Here is an 11,832-nt window from a genome sequence, read left to right on the forward strand (position 1 = left end):
GGGGGGGGGGGGGGTGGGGGGGGGAGGGGGTGGATTTAAACTGGAGGCGATATTGACTAATTGTAAAGTCAAAAATACTGGAAACCCTTAGCAGGTCAGGCAGTATCTGTTCTAAGAAAACCAGAGTTAACATTTTAGGTCAAAGAACATTGTCAGGTCCCCATTGTTACAATTTACAATATATTTACAATATATATTAATGACTTAGATTCAGGGATTACAAGTAACGTTAACAAATTTGCAGATGTCACAAAGCTGGGTGGCAGTACGAACTGTGACGAGGATGCTATGAGAATGTAGGGTGACTTGGACAGGTTGGGTGAGTAGGGAGATGCATGGCAGATGCAGTTTAATGTGGATAAATGTCAGGTTATCCACTTTGGGAGCAAGAACAGGATGGAAGATTATTATCTAAATGGCGTCACGTTGGGAAAAAGGGAAGTACAATGGAATCTGGGGGTCCTTGTTCATCAGTCAATGAAAATAAGCATGCAGGTACAGCAAGCAGTGAAGAAAGCGAATGGCATGTTGGCCTTCATAACAAGAGGGATTGAGTATAGGGGCAAAGAGGTTCTTCTGCAGTTGTACAGGGCCCTAGTGTGATCACACCTGGAGTATTGTGTGCAATTTTGATCTCCAAGTTTGAGGAAGGACTTTCTTGCTATTGATGGGGTGCAGCGTAGGTGCACCAGGTTAATCCCGGGAATGGCGGGACTGACATATGATGAAAGAATGGGTCGACTGGACTTGTATACACTGGAATTTAGAAGGATGACAGGATATCTTATAGAAAGATATAAAATTCTTAAATGATTAAGCTAGATGCAGGAAAAATGTTCCCGATGTTGGGGGAGTCCAGAACCAGGGGTCACAGTTTAAGAATAAGGGATAGGTCATTTAGGACTGAGATGAGGAAAAACATATTCACCCAGAGAGTTGTGAATCTGTGGAATTCTCTGCCACAGAAGACAGTGGAGGCCAATTCACTGGATGTTTTCAAGAGAGTTAAAATTCACTCTTAGGGCTAATGGAATCAAGAGATATGAGGCAAAAGCAGGAACTGGGTACTGATTTTAGATGATCAGCCACGATCATATTGAATGGTAGTGCTGGCTTGAAGGGCCGAATGGCCTACTCCTGCACATATTTTTCTATGTTTCTAACTGATAAATAAAAATGGTAGGTACACAAAAATGCTGGAGAAACTCAGCGGGTGCAGCAGCATCTAGGAGCGAAGGAAATAGGCAACGTTTCGGGCCGAAACCCTTCTTCAGATGGTGAATGAAAATTTCCCAAAACGAGTCTGATGTTCCTCAGAACTAATAGCATATGTTAAAACCGTGTCCCTGTGATAATGTGAAAGCAGATTCAAACAGATTTGAAGAGTGCTTCATTGACACAATGCACATCCTTCAGAGTGAGTTAATGATTGTTGAACCAAATCAATTAGAAACATTTAGAAACGAGGAACTGCAGATGCTGGTTTACAAAGAAAGAAACAAAGTATTGGGGTAACTCAACAGGTTTGGCAGCATCCTTGGAGAACACAGGTAGGTGACATTTTGGGTCAGGAATATTCAGACTGACTGTGTGCGGGAGGGGATAGATATCTAGATGAGATGTCGGGCAGGACAAAACATGGCACGTAACAGATGAACACTGGCGAGGGGTGGGTTTGATAGGCAGATGGTTGGACAAAGGCAAGAGGTTAAAAAAAGGTGTGAGACAAAAAGGATGAAGAGATTTGAACTGTGAAGCCAGAGATAGGAATGTAGATGGAGGGGAGAGGGTGGGGAGAAATAGGTGACAACTGCCTATCAAAAACCTCCCTTGTCGGTGTTCACCTATTACCTGCCACACTTTGTCCTGCCCCTCCTCTCTTCTAGCTTACTCTACCATGCCAATATCCCCAGAGAACATGGATAGACGATGTTTTGGGTGGTTACCCATCTTCAGACTGATCATAGACTAATCGTTGCATGGGAAGGGTAATGACATCACAAGTCCGGCTGGCATGGTGGCGTAGTGGTAGATTAGCTGCCAGAGACCCGGGTTTGCTCCTGACCACGGGTGCTGTCTGTACGGAGTTTATACGTTCTCCCCATGACCTGCGTCGGTTTTCTCCGAGATCTTTGGTTTGCTCCCTCACTCCAAAGATGTACAGGTCTGTATGTTAATTGGCTTGGTATAAGTGGAAATTGGCCCTAGTGTGTGCAGGATAGTGTAGGATAGTGTTAATATCGCTGGTTGGTACGGACTCGGCGGGTCAAAGGGCCTGATTCGCACTGTATTTCTAAAGTAAACTGAACTAAATCATGATGCAGCAGTACATGTTGTTTGTGCAACCACACTTCCAGGTGCGGAAGTTTGTTTTTCTGATTGGAAGCCAGTGAGCAGTAGCAAGGTTCGGTGCTGGGTCCAAAGTTAATTGTTATCCACATTAACGATTTGGATGACAAGGACGTTACCAGTGTCGGTAAATTTGCAGATGTCATGAAAAATCATGGTATAGTGGAGGGTGAGGAAGAATATCTAAGTTTACAACAGGATCAAGATCAATTGAGAAGCTGGGCCAAGGAATGGCAAATAGAATTTAACTCTTCTCGATGTCAAGTGTTGCGCCAGAGTCAAGTATGTCAAACCAGGGCAGGTTTTGACAATAGACAATAGACAATAGACAATAGGTGCAGGATTAGGCCATTCGGACCTTCGAGCCAGCACCACCATTCAATGTGATCATGGCTGATCATCCCCAATCAGTACCCCGTTCCTGCCTTCTCCCCATATCCCCTAACTCCTCTATTTTAAAGAGCCCTATCTAGCTCCCTCTTGAAAGAATACAGAGAACCTGCCTCCACCGCCCTCTGAGGCAGAGATTTCCACAGACTCACCACTCTCTGTGAGAAAAAGTGTTTCCTCGTCTCCGTTCTAAATGGCTTACTCCTTATTCTTAAACTGTGGCCCCTGGTTCTGGACTCCCCCAACATCGGGAACATGTATTCTGCCTCTAGCGTGTCCAAGCCCTTAACAATCTTATATGTTTCAATGAGATCTCCTCTCATCCTTCTAATCTCCAGAGTGTGCAAGCCCAGCTGCTCCATTCTCTCAGCATAAAAGAGGGAATTAACCTTGTAAACCTACGCTGCCCTCCCTCAATAACAACAATGTTGTTCGTCAAATTAGGGGACCAAAACTGCACACAATACTCCAGGTGTGGTCTCACTAGGGCTCTGTACAACTGCAGAAGGACAAGATGGCGGATGTGCGGGAGTGGGCGCCGTCTGTGTATGGCCGCCTGCCCGCAGTCCGTCTCTACACCTTTCTTTATTTTATTTTATTTTAAGTCATGTTAAAAAATGTTAGTGGAGGTCTTCTATGTGGGGGGTGGGGGTGGGGAAGGGGGAAACTTTATTCTTAGTCCCCTACCTGGTCGGAGAGGCAGCATCCCTCCGTGCTGTTTCTTCGCTCCGTCCTCGCGGCCTACCACCGAAAGTGGAGCGGCGTTTTCCTGTCGGGACCGGCTGGGACTACAGCTTCGGCGGCGGTGGCGCAGCGCTGGGATACCAACACGGAGCGGGCGATACCATACCGGGTTGCCGTGCGGTAGGCTCCGGAGCGCTTTGGCCTCCGACTTCCAACATCGTGGAGCTGTGGCTGTGGGCGTCTGGCCGCGGGCGGCGCCGCAGAGCCAGGGATCGAGTTCGCCGGGATCAGAGCTCTAGCCGGCGCAGCCTGAGGACTACGAGTGCCGCGGTCTCCGGTCTCCGGGGAGGGGACGGCCGCTCCAGACTTTTCCAAGCCGCTGAGGAATGTTCCAGCCTACGCCGATGTTCCATCTTTACGGCAAGAGGGCCCTGAAAATCAACGGACTGGCTGCACGGGTACAGATGGGCGCCGACCTCGGGTATTTCACAGAGGAAGAGGACTTAACTTTCTGGTGCCTTTCCCCCACAGTGGAAATGTTTTGATTCTGCTGTGGAGGACGTTTGTGTTGAACTCTATAATGTGTTGTGTCCATTTTTATTCTCTTTTTTTTAAACCTTTTTCTATGGTTTGCAATGGAACTTATTATTTAAATTATGTGAAGCACTTTGGGGTCAATGCAAGTTGACTAAAAATGTGCTATATAAATAAAGTTTACTTACTTACTTACTTACTTACTTACTTACTTACTTACTTACTATATTCGATTTCTCTTGTTATAAAGGCCAATATGCCATTAGTTTTCTTCACTGCCTGCTGTACCCGCATGCTTACTTTCATAGACTGATGTACAAGGACCCCCAGATCCCGTTGTCCTTCCCCTTTTCCCAACTTGACGCCATTTAGATAGTAATCTGCCTTCCTGTTTTTGCTACCAGTGGATAACCTCACATTTATCCGCATTAAACTTCATTTGCCATGCATCTGCCCACTCCCCCAACCTGGCCAAGTCACCCTGCATTCTCATAGCTACATTTTCTGAGTTACATCTTCAAAAAATTCCAAAAGATTAGTGAAGCATGATTTCCCATTCGTAAATCCATGCTGACTCGGACCGATCCTGTTACTGCTATCCAAATGTGTGGCTATCTCATCTTTTATAATTGACTCCAGCATCTTCCCCACCACTGATGTCAGGCTAACTGGTCTATAATTCCCCATTTTCTCTCTCCCGCATTTCTTAAAAGGTGGGATAAGATTAGCTACCCTTCAATCCATAGGAACTGATCCTGAGTCTATAGAACTTTGGAAAATTATCACCAATGCATCCACAATTTCTTGAGCCATTTCCTTAAGTACCCTGGGATGCAGAACATCAGGCCCTGGGGATTTATCAGCTGTCAGTTCCATCAGTCTATCCAACACCATTTCCTGCCTAATGTGGATTTCCTTCAGTTCCCCTGTCACACCAGATCCTCTGGCCACTACTATACCAAGTCAAGTCAAGTTTATTCATCACATACACATACGAAATGTGCAGTGAAATGAAAAATGTCATTTCAATCAGGAAGATTGTTTGTGTCCTCCTTAGTGAAGACAGATCCAAAGTACCTGTTCAACTCATCTGCCATTTGCACAGTTAATGGTAGAGCCCTGGAGGGTGTTGGAGAACAGAGAGATCTGGGAGTACAGGTATCTGGTTCCCTGAAAGTTGAGAGTATAGCGGACAGTGTGGTGAAGAAGCTATTTGGCATGCTTGCCTTGCAAGGGAAGGGAGATACAAAAAGCTGGAGTAACACAGCGGGACAGGCAGCATCTCTGGAGAGAAGGAATGGGTGACGTTTCAGGTCAAGACCCTTCTTCAGACTGGTTAGGGATAAGGGAAACGAGAGATATAGGTGATGATTTAGAGGTAAAGAACAATGAATGAAAGGTATGCAAAAAAATAATGATGATAAAGGAAACAGGCCATTGTTAGCTGTTTGTTAGGTGAAAATGAGAAGCTAGTGTGACTTGGGTGGGGGAGAGATGGAGAGAAAGGGAATGCTGGGGCTCTCTGAAGCAAGAGAAAGTTAGAGAATATTCATACCACTGGGATGTAAGCTGCCCAAGCGAAATATGAGATGCTGTTCCTCCAATTTGCGTTTAGTCTCACTCTGACATGGGAAGGGTACTGAGATCAAAAGTTGAAACATATTGATGCAGCTGTGACAGTTGTTTGTACGGCCACACTTGGAGTAATGAGCTCAAATGTGGTCGCTCAGCTAAAAGAAGAAAGATAAGCCATTAACATGGGAAAAATGCAGAGGAGATTTACCAGGATGTTACCTGGACTACACAAAAATGCTGGAGAAACTCAGCGAGTGCAGCAGCATCTATGGAGCGAAGGAGATAGGTAACGTTTCGGGCCGAACCCCTTCTTCAGACTGGACTTGCAGGCTTGAGGTATAGGAGAGGTTGTAATGTCTGGAACGTATTTTCTATGGAACTTATTTTCTATGGAACATTGGAGGCTAAGGAGGTGGCTTATTAGAGTATTAAAAAAAATCATGGGAGTGTAGATAAGGTAAACATTCTAATACTTTTTCCCAGGATTGAGGATTCTAAAACTAGAGGACTTAAGGTGAGAGCGGAGAGATTTAAAAAGGATCACAAGGGCAAGTTTTTACTGAGAGGGCTGTCTGTATCTGGAATGAACTGATGGAGAAAGATATGGAACCAGATATAATTATAACTTTTATAAGAAATTTGGGCAGATACATGGATAGGAAGAGTGTAGAGGGATTTGGGCCAAATGGGACTAGCCCAGAATGTCCACCTGCGTGAACAAGGTGGGCTGGGGGCTGTTTCCACACTGTTAAGCTTCATGATTCTATGACATGCTCAGAAAACTGTAAAACTTAAAATCCTGAAAACTGGCTGTCATAAAATATTTACAAATCAACACATAAATATAAAGTGAATTTCCAGTGGTCTAGCTTTTCCTTTGAAAGAGGTAAACAGCAGAATGGTCGATAGTGTGAAACCCATTTACCAATCCTTTCAAATGCTGCTTTGCTCAAACCTTTTCCACATCAAAGTATCTTTGATGTGCTAATAGTTGAAAATCAAACATTTCTAGTTTGGACAGTACCAGGGAAATGTGATGACGATGATGCAATCACATAAATCAAATCGCCACGTGTGTTATTTTTGTTTCATGAAAAAAGGAGTGGTTAAGGCACACTTTGACAACTTTCAGAAAGCTGCAGGCAAAGCCGATTACCTCCACAGAGTGAAATAGGATGTGATATTTAGAGACTAAGAACTTGCAAGAGAATTTTAGAGAGAGTTGAAATACAATGTCATAGAGAACTTTAATTCAGGATATCTCAGTTCACAGACAAGTTTAAAACTGAGCAAAATACAGAAGTCATGTTGGTATATAACAGTTGCAATATGTTACACAATGTAATCCTCAGGACTTTCAGATACCAGATTAAATCATATTACAGTATTTCTAATTCTTGTATTTGTAATGTTAATGTAATGTGTTCATATTGAATACTTTTTTGAAAGATTGTGAGGCTTGATTGATTTTACCTCTCTGAGGGAAAAAGATCAAACTCAGAGGGAAGGTGCAAATTAATACTACCTCCTTTTAAAATGGACTGTAACCACTGATGTATTCAACTAAAGCAGAACATTAGAGGTCAGGTACATCATGTCACTCATTTCATATTGCTGCAGTACAGTACTTCTGGTACAATGCATTGAAAGACCACCAATTTAATGCTCAAGCCCATTACAAACCTTGTGAAGGACAGTACAACTGAAGGAACTTAAAGAGATGTGAAGGTTAAACAGGTACCTATTGGAAAGCTGGTGCAGAGATCATGATATGTAATTAACATTTGTCCGTTCAACTAAGTGAAGGCTTCATTCAAAATCCATGACCCAATTTCATTTGTATTAGTCCAGCAATCAACCAGTATTATGTCATTCTGTTGCTGATCTTAGTGATAAAACCATGAATTCAATCATGCAATTGACCATCACCGGTTTAAATTAAACTGGTATAATCAACCTGCACCATTTTATAAATCTATAGTTACAAATGCAATGCCCCCCCCCCCCCCCGTTCCAATGTCCAGACAATGAGATATACATACATATATATATATATATATATATATATATATATATATATCTATATCTATATATATATATCTATATCTATATCTATATCTATATCTATATCTATATATATATACACACAATATTACACCACTCACTCATAGCCCCCATGGGAGGCAAGGAGAGATTTAGAGAGACAGAGACCAAGTGGACCCGTTGGGCCCCGTCCCCAACCCAAAGGGATGGGGTGTGGCGTCTGTGCAAGAGTCAAGTGTTTTATTGTCATATGTCCCACATTGGACAATGAAATTCTTGCTTGCTTGGCTGTAGGGAAGAGGCAGCTCCTGAACTTGGATGTTGCAGTTTTCAGGCTCCTGTACCTTCTTCCCGATGGCAATGGTGAGGAGTGTGGGGGGGTGTGTGGATAACCCGGGGGGGAGAGGCGAAAGTTGTGAATACTGTCATCGTGAGGAGCATTAGCTACTGAACATACTGAAAAGCCCGCAAATTAACCCCTGGTCACGTGACAGTCCCGACCAATGACGAGGGTTCTGAATACCCAGCTTCACCACCAGGTGCCGCTACAATATTTTGGGACAGACCCTTCTTCAGACTGATCATGATTTGGGGCGGAGAAAATTATTTCTTCTATGTAATTTAGTGCTGTTGATTCTGTGAACCCATAATTGCCCTGCTCTTTCATCCTGCTTTTGCCAAGTAACAAGGGTGCTCAGCAATTAGAACAATTCACAAGTGTCCCAGTTGACCTTACCAAGCATCGTGTACTGATGTTGGAAATGCTCTTCATAGTGGCTTCTAAGAAGATTGCTTGAAGGGCTTGCTTGAAGAATGAGCAGAAAGGGCTTGCTTGAAGGATGAGCAGAATGAAAACCTGCCTTTTGTTTGTTAATGACATTTCAAAGTGGTAGTGACTATTGACCTGAATCCAGAGAAAAGATGCAGGTTTGCACTTTCAACCAGTAAATACAGTTCTCTTAAGAAAAAAAGTTCAAAGAAAAAAAGTTTAATTTGGTCTGCAACAGATAATGAATATGTTGTGATGATTTCACCACTCATTGTGATGGTTTGTCTTTTATTCACTTTGTTCCACCTGTGGTAAATTGGAGAGGAGAAGTGTGCAAGGCATAGTGAAATAAGTATTGATGCAAATAATTTTTTATGCAAATAATTGAATACCTGCAAGAATGTATGAGACAATCTGTCAGTGCCAGTCCTGGTTCTTTTGCAACTAACTATTCAAAATCAATCTTTCTCCTCTATGTTTTATCAGAAGCACAGTCCCATAATCATTGGGAAGCAATTTGTTCACAAACTGGAGAAACAGAACACAACACAAGTACTAGGAGATTTTAAAATTCAGCGACAATGTGCGGAATAAAGTTTCAGATCAACTTGCGTTGCCCCAAAAAGGACTTACAAGAAGTAGCAAATAAAAAAAAAACTTTAAGCCTGCTATGTATTTAGCAGCACAGTTAAAACTATTGTCAAAAACTGCAGCCTTAATAGCAAGAAATTCTCTGACAGGCCCTTTAAGGTCAATTTGATCTTATAATTAACAAATGTCACACTTTCTGCAGTACATTGAATGTAATGAAAAACGTGAGGGTCCACTTACGAAGAGCTGGGGGTGGACATACCCAGTGACTGGTCAAAATGATACAAGAACATTTGTTGCATTGCATTCTGAATAATGGTCTCATCCTGAGAAAGGGCTTGCTTGAAGGATGAGCAGAATGAAAACCTGCCTTTGTTTGTTAATGGCTTATTAAAGGCCATTCATCACTGCTTTTTCCAAAACAGCTGTGACAGGTTCAGCTACCTTGCTGCCAGTAGTTTCAGCCCAATTTACAGACTTCGATCTAGTGACAGCAAAGGGGGCGCCTGTTTGGAAGAGTGCAACTCGCCTGGAGGATATAAGTGAGGTCAGAGCCTGAAAATCACAAAGCCTTCTTCACTGCCAGATTATGTTATTCACTAGCCAACCATCTTAAGTTTAAAATCAATAGGCTTAAATCACATCACCTCAATGTGATGCACGCACGCACAGAGCCCAAGCTGCATTCTCACACAGTTGAGTCCTGGGCAGTGCATAATCAGACCCATAATGTATGCTAATGTCTTGTTTAATTATCCAGTACGACTTCATTGCTGATATTTCTCTCTCTCTGTGTGTTGCGCCGCACTGATAGCTATAAATACAGACACTCATCAACTTTGTCCACCCAGGAGACTGCAGCTTTCTTCATGCTGTCGAGTAAGACAACAAACTGTGTGAATAAATGTTTGAGAAACAATAACCACTGTACTGGGTAAATAATTAATTTTTAGTTCTAATGCAAAATACATGAACAAAACAATCATCTTCAATGAGATCACAAAGTATCTTTGTATTCCCCAAATTAATAGAAAAATAAATAAGTTTGCTTTGGAATGTGTTACTATGAATGCATTGAAGCAAATCCAAAAGTTAAGAAACAGATTTATCTGAGATAGGTAACTAGCAAAAAAGTAGGTAGCATGATTAAATACAGTTATATTGATTTATCCAATAACAAACTTTCATCATTTTGAAAGCTCTCAACACCTGAATCACTCTTAAGCCATGCACAATCAATTGAGAACATCAGTTGTATCCTCAATTTGATAATAGTTACTGTGTTTAGCTCCCACTCATTTCAATAATCATAAAACATTAAACAGTACTGGAACAGGCCCCTTCGACCCATGATGTGTTGACCACAATGCCATCTTTCTGCAAATAATCATAAAATCATAAGATCATAAGTGATAGGAGCAGGATTAGGCCATTTGGCCCATCAAGTCTACTCCAATCATGGCTGATCTATTTCTCTCTCCTAACCCCATACTCCTGCCATCTCCCCATAACCTCTGACACCAGTACTAATCAAGAATTTATCTATATCTGACTTAAATATATCCACTGCCTCCACAGCCTTCTGTGGCAAATAATTCCACAGATTCACCAACCTCTGACTAAAGAAATTCCTCCCCATCTCATTCCTAAAAGAACATCCTTTAATTCTGAGGCTGTGAGCTCTAGTTCTAGACTCTTCCACTAGTGGAAACATCTTCTCCAAATCCACTCTATTCAAGCCTTTCACTATTCTGTACGTTTCTATGAGGTCCTCCCTCATTCTTCTAAACTCCAGCAAGTACAGGCCCAGTATCATCAAACGCTCTTCCATATCCTTCAATTTCTTGCATACTCATGTGCCTGTCAAAATGCCTTTTACACAGCACCATTGTCTTTGCTTCCACCACCTCCCCTGGGAGTGCAATCCAAGCACCTTTCACCAATACAAGCATATTGTATTCCTTGCAGAAAGAAGGAACTGCTTATTTACAATCACAGTCTGAAGAAGGGTCGCAACCCAAAATGGCACCTGTTCATGTACTCCAGAGATTCTGCCTAATATTCCTTCTTTACTATACTCTTAATGTGTTACCTCTTTCAGAAAGCTATGGACTTGCAACCCAAAATTCCTCTCCGCATCATTCTCGTAATGCGGCTTTTACACGGGGCGACTTGACGCAAGAGTTAACCAGAGTTCAACATCGTGGGAACCTCGTGCGATAACAGTGCGGCATTCGTGGACCACCGTGGACCACCGTAGCGCTAACGGCAGGTCATCGTGTAACTTGGTCACTCGGGAGAAAATTCAAGAAAATTGGAATTTCTCCAAGAGTGACTTGTACACTTGTGGTTGAGTATTGCAACATTATATGAACGTAGTGGCCAGTGCGATATCCGTGCGATATCCGTAATAACTCTTGCGGGTACCGTGGGAACTCCTGCGAACGGTGAACCCGGAAGCTGGACAGAGGGGACAGAAGGTGATTACATATTATCTTCAGTGGGATTGAATTTAAAAAATAAATAAAAATAAAGATTTACATCCGCATATGGACATCAACTTATTCATGAGTTATGTTAATGAGATTCAAGAAAATAACTATAATCTTTAAAAGGGACTTTAAAAGGGACTTTACTGAAAGGTTACGCATTTTTATGGTCCGTGAGATATTTTTCACATGTACTTCTTTGAGAGATACAGGTCGGAGTCCTCGGGTCCAGGGGTCCGGAACGCTACCAATCAATGTTGTGCAGAGACCCGTGTAAGGAGTGAACTGCACATGCTGGTTTAAACCGAAGACAGACACAAAAAGCTGGAGTAACTCAGCGAGTCAAGCAGCATCTCTGGAGAAAAAAAGCTGATGTTTCGGGACGAGACACATCTTCAGACTCAATTC

The sequence above is a fragment of the Amblyraja radiata genome, chromosome 5 (genome assembly GCF_010909765.2).
Source record: "Amblyraja radiata isolate CabotCenter1 chromosome 5, sAmbRad1.1.pri, whole genome shotgun sequence".
NCBI classification, from domain to species: domain Eukaryota; kingdom Metazoa; phylum Chordata; class Chondrichthyes; order Rajiformes; family Rajidae; genus Amblyraja; species Amblyraja radiata.